At 38.2% G+C, this 6,308-nt stretch overlaps 1 pseudogene; it reads left to right on the top strand.

Moving 5' to 3' along the window:
• Window positions 1–2,790: 2,790 nt before the first annotated feature.
• Window positions 2,791–5,711, top strand: LOC115866889 (large ribosomal subunit protein eL36-like; annotated as a pseudogene).
• Window positions 5,712–6,308: the final 597 nt, after the last annotated feature.

The raw sequence follows: 6,308 nt of genomic DNA, 5'->3' as shown, positions 1-6,308 counted from the left end.
CCGTAAAAGGGGAAATGGACAGTAACACAATCATAGTAGGGGACTTTAACACCCCACATTCACCAATAGACAGATCATCCAAAGTGAAAATAAATAAGAAAACACAAGCTTTAAATGATACATTTAAAGGTTCTGGTTACATTTTTTTCCTTTTCCTTATATATTCTGCTATTTGAGTTTTAAGTTTATCTTGAAACTTAGAATATATTTTTTTGTGTGTGTTAATTAACATATTTAATTTCTAGGTGTTAGGTTTTTCAAATTCCAGCATTTTTTCCATCTAGATTTTTTTTAAAGTCTTTATTGAATTTCTTGCAATATTTTTTGTTTTATGTTTTGGCCTCAAGGCATGTGGGATCTTAGCTCCCCGACCAGCTGAACCCCACCTCCAGTATTGGAAGGTGAAGTCTTAGCCACTGGACCATCAGGGAAGTCCCCTTTTTCACCTAGATTAATTTCATATCTGATATCATTATGACATGAATATTATCTGTAATTTTAAAACATTTTTTGTAATTTATGAAGATTTTCTTTGTAGTCTAAATAATGATCAGTGTTACATGCATGTTTCATGGGTGCATGAAAACATTTCTCATCCATTGTGAAATACCAGGAAGTTTAATATTTAAATTGGATCTAACTAATGTTCATCACACTTTATTTCCTTGAAAAATATACATATTAGTATGGAGAATTTATATACCTGATGCAGGCTTCTTGTTGTGGTGGCTTCTCTTTGTTGTGGAGCATGGGCTCTAGGCGTGCGGGCTTCAGTAGTTGTGGCTCGTGGGCTCTAGAGCACAGGCTCAGTAGTTGTGGTGCACAGGATTAGTTGCTCCACGGCATGTGGGATCTTCCTGGACCAGAGCTCGAACCCGTGTCCCCTGCATTGGCAGGGGGATTCTTAACCACTGTGCCACCAGGAAGTCCCTGTGCAGCTTTTAACTTTGCTTTCATTCTTTGTAGGCATCTTTTTTTTGCAACTCTGCCATCTCACAATCCTCTCTCTCTCTCTCACACACACACACACAATTTTCAGAATATTCTGCTATTTCATCTTTACAACCTTATTTTGTAAAGGAGATTGTTTGAGTAATTTTTTAATTGATGGTAATATATTTGTCACAGTTTTCATTTCCCCTATGCCACATTTACTTATATTCTTCCACTGCCATGATTTTTCCTCTTCTTTTCTTTTATCTTGTAATACATATATTATTATAACTAATTCCTATTTTATTGCAAGAATATTAATGATTTCTGAACAAATTATTTTCTGGATATTCATATATGAATAGATAACTTCCAGAATGAAAGAATTTCTTCTTCTGACCTTCTCTTTAGTGTGGACTCTTTTAAGTTTTCTGTCTTCATGGTCAGCAGATATTACTCACAAAGACAAGTCACAATGGAGAATGTCTCTTCATCTTCACTCCTCTCCAGTCAGAAGCTTCTTGAAAAAATATACATATATATTTTTTATAAGATTCCCTGTATAACCCTGCCTTTCCTCCTTCTCAAGAATTGATACCAAAATCTGATTCAGGAAATGTAGCCATCTAGCCTGCATATATGTTTTCATGTTTCCAAAGAGGTAGTATTAGATTTTTTTTTTTTTTTTTTTTTTTTTTTTTGCGGTACGCGGGCCTCTCACTGTTGTGGCCTCTCCTGTTGCGGAGCACAGGCTCCGGACGCACAGGCTCAGCGGCCATGGCTCACGGGCCCAGCCGCTCCGCGGCATGTGGGATCTTCCCGGACCGGGGCGCGAACCTGTGTCCCCTGTATCGGCAGGCGGACTCTTAACCACTGCGCCACCAGGGAAGCCCTGTATTAGATTTTAATTTCGGATTCTGCTATTAATTTAAAGAATAATGTTTTTGTTTGACTTAATTTATGTATTTAGTGATGAATATTCCCTCTGTCTTCCCGCAGTCTTGAACTACACACATACTTGCAAAGATACATGAATGTACACATAAATACATGCATGCATTTGAAATACAGATATCTCCTAGTCTCACAGATGATGGCTCTTTTATTTTTCTATATACCTTGTTGCTTTTGGATAGTTTTTAGAGAAGAAGGAAACCATCATCTTTATTAATCAGTTGATTAAAACTAGAATAAAAGTTATACTTGTAATCTTTAATTTTAGTTTTTAAAAAAAGAAGGTTATATTATTATAATCTATAAGTCTGTCAAAAATGATTTTACCAAAGATCTATAAAGCACCAGAAAAAGTTATATAGGTAGTTTGAAAGAAAGCCTGCAGTTTGATGCTGCTGGTAATTAGGTTTTGTTGTCTGGGCCACATTTTTATTTGACTTCACACATTTTCATTTGAACACCAACTGTTACAAAGCATATGGACTTCCATAGCAATCCCATATGCTACATAATGGCTGGCTGCTATGTATTTAAGATTCAGACAATGATGAGATTTCATAACGATTGTGAAGTAGGAGAACTTTAAACTTTTTATCTAGTTTAATGTATATTTTAGAGACTCTAAAGTACAGAATTATGCTGTTTTATTATGTTAGGTTGTGTTCCTCCTTATGTGCTTTTGTAGTTTGAGTAGGAATGTTTATAAAATATTATAAAATGTAGTACTCTAAAGGAGAACTATTTTGTATTAAATGCAAATAATTGGAATGCCCAGCCGTATTTTCATTTATGAATAAGAAGATCATTTTTTGAGAATATCACCAAAGATAGAAGACCCCAGCCTCCATCCCTGCACAAAGATCAACAATTAGATAGTTATATTGAAAAGAAATAGCTCCAGCAATGCTCAGGAGTCCAATTAAGAAACTTCAGCAACACAGTGGAACAAAAAAACGGAGAATAATTGCACTAAAAGGAAAAGAAGAACAGCTTCATTTTGCCTGCATCATTTCTTTACCCAGGCCAGTACTGCTCAATGCCAAGAGGGAACTCCATGGCTCAAAAGAGTTCCCCAAGCCAGGAAAGTGAGAGTGGGGTGAGCAACAAACATCTGTAGCTTTTGGGGGCACTGCACAAAGAACTTGCTTCAACTTTTACTTCACCAAGAAACTGCAAAGCTGAGATATAATAAAGATGACTTGGAATAAGGAAGAAAAGAAGGGCAGGGTCAAATAGTATTAGCCACCAGCAGGAGTAACTGCAGTTCCCAATGGTCTCCTCTCACTGCCTAAGAAACCAAGGACCAGTATAGCCTTCGTGGAACTCTTGGAGATTTTAACACTGAGGTTGTCCCCAGTGAAATTTTGTGTTTGCAGACACTAGCCACCTCAGTTCCTCCTCACTCTCTCCCCTCACCTCATGCGGGAGCCCAGGATCCATACTGGCAACCAGCCCCAGCCTCTGTGGCTGCACAGTGAAAGATGCCATTCTAGACCCCTGTGGCTGACCTACACTGCTGTGCTTGCATTGGGGAATAGCCTCTACAACTGTGCACTTCCTGTCATTTGCCTGGCTCCTGTTGCTGACCTTCACTGCTGTGTGCATACCAGTGACAAGACCTTGGAGCCAATACAGATCAATGGGACAGAATTGAAAGCACAGAGATAAACCCATGAACATGTGGTCACCTTATCTTTGATAAAGTAGGGAGGAATATACAATGGAGAAAACACAGCCCCTTCAATAAGTGGTGCTGGGACAGGGAGATCAGCTCAGTGCTTTGTGACCACCTAGGGGGTAGGATAGGGAGGGTGGGAAGGAGGGAGATGCAAGAGGGAAGAGATATGGGGACATATGTATATGTATAGCTGATTCATTTTGTTATAAAGCAGAAACTAACACACCATTGTAAAGCAATTATACTCCAATAAAGATGTTAAAAAAAAAAAAGTGGTGCTTGGAAAACTGAACAGCTACATGTAAAAGAATGAAATTAGAACACTCCCTAACACCATACACAAAAATAAACTCAAAATGGATTAAAGACCTAAATGTAAGGCCAGACACTATAAAACTCTTAGAGGAAAACATAGGCAAAATACTCTATGGCATAAATCACAGCAATATCCTTTTTGACCCACCTCCTAGAGAAATGGAAATAAAAACAAAAATAAACAAATGGGACCTATGAAACTTAAAAACTTTTGCACAGCAAAGGAAACCATAAACAAGACAAAAAGACAACCCTCAGAATGGGAGAAAATATTTGAAAATGAAGCAACTGACAAAGGATTAATCTCCAAAATTTACAAGCAGCTCATGCAACTGAATATCAAAAAAAAACCCAATCCAAAAATGGGCAGAAGACCTAAATAGACATTTCTCCAATGAAGATATACAGATTGCCAAGAAACACATGAAAGGATGCTCAACATCACTAATCATTAGAGAAATGCAAATCAAAACTACAATGAGGTATCACCTCACACCAGTTAGAATGGCCATCATCCAAAAATCTACAAACAAAAAATGCTGGAGAGGGTGTGGAGAAAAGGGAACCCTCTTGCACTATTGGTGGGAATGTAAATTGATAGAGCCACTATGGAGAACAGTATGGAGGTTCCTTAAAAAACTAAAAATAGAACTACCATACAACCTAGCAATCCCACTACTGGGCATATACTCTGAGAAAACCAAAATTCAAAGTCATGTACCACAATGTTCATTGCAGCTCTACTTACAATAGCCAGGAGATGGAAGCAACCTAAGTGTCCATCGACAGATCAACAGGTAAAGAAGATGTGGCAGATATATATAATGGAATATTACTCAGCCATAAAAAGAAATGAAATTGAATTATCTGTAATGAGGTGGATGGACCTAGAGTCTGTCATACAGAGTGAAGTAAGTCAGAAAGAGAAAAAAAAATAACATATGCTAACACATATATATGGAATCTAAAAAGAAAAAAAATGGCTATGAAGAACCTAGGGGCAGGAAGGGAATAAAGATGCAGACCTATTAGAGAATGGACTTGAGGACATGGGGAGGGGGAAGGGTAAGCTGGGACAAAGTGAGAGAGAGGCATGGACATATATACACTACCAAATGTAAAACTGATAGCTAGTGGGAAGCAGCCACATAGCACAGGGAGATCAGCTCAGCTTGGTGCTTTGTGACCACCTAGAAGGGAGGGATAGGGAGGGTGGGAGGGAGGGAGATGCAAGAGGGAAGAGATATGGGGACATATGTATACGTATAGCTGATTCACTTTGTTATAAAGCAGAAACTAGCACACCATTGTAAAGCAATTATACTCCAATAAAGATGTTAAAATAAGTTAATTAATTAATTAAAAAAAAAAAAGATGTCCTACGATTCTCTTGCTTTTCACCCACCGGTATCTGTTTGTTAACTGTGGAATATCTATATAATGGAATGCTACTCAGCAATAAAAAGGAACAGACTACTGGCTCTTCTGCCCTGGCAGCCATTGAAGAGCAGCAGCCATAGCTCCCTGCTACGCCATGGCTGTGGGCCTCAACAAGGGCCACAAGGTGACCAAAAAGTGCACAAGCCAAGGCACAGCCACTGACGTGGGCACCTCACCAAGCACACCAAGTTCGGCGGGACATGATCCGGGAGGTGTGTGGCTTCACCCTTATGCGCGGAGGGCCATGGAGCTGCTCAAGGTCTCCAAGGACAAGCGGGCCCTCAAGTTCACCAAGAAAAGGGTGGGGACACACATCCGTGCCAAGAGGAAGAGAGAGAAGCTGAGCAACGTCCTGGCCGCCATGAGGAATGCAGCAGCCAAGAAGGGGTGAGCCTTTCCCCGCTGTGCACAATAAAACTTTTTCAGAAAGAAAAAAAAGGAACAGACTACTGATAACAGTCTAAACAGATCTAAAAATCATTATGCTGAGTAAAATAAGCCAAGCAAACAATAGGACCCACGTATAATTCTATTTCTATCAAATTCTAGAAAATGCAAGCTAAAATGTAGTAATAAGTAATTCAGAGATTATCAGAGAGCTGTGCAGGAATTGAAAAAAGCACAAGGAAACTTTGGGGGGATGATAGAAATGTATCCGTATTGATCGTGGTGATAGTTTCACGTCTCTATATGAATGTCAAAATTGGTCAAATCATACAATTTAAACATGTGCAGTTTATTATACATCAATTAAAATTTAATAAAGTTATAATAAAATGAAGCCCAAAATAAACATTTTTCGAGAAAAAGTGTTGAAAAAAGGATTGTCAGTAAACCTGCACTGAAAGAAATGTTACTGAAAGTTATTCAATAAAATGAAAAGGACACACCGGATAGAAATTTTGATATACTAAAAGAAATGAACAGTAGCAGAAATGGTAAATACATGAGTAAATTTTTAAAAATTAAAAATAAAACAAATTTGGCT

This window comes from Globicephala melas, chromosome 14 (assembly GCF_963455315.2).
Source record: "Globicephala melas chromosome 14, mGloMel1.2, whole genome shotgun sequence".
Taxonomy (NCBI): Eukaryota; Metazoa; Chordata; class Mammalia; order Artiodactyla; family Delphinidae; genus Globicephala; species Globicephala melas.
This window is presented reverse-complemented; position numbering and strand designations above follow the sequence as displayed.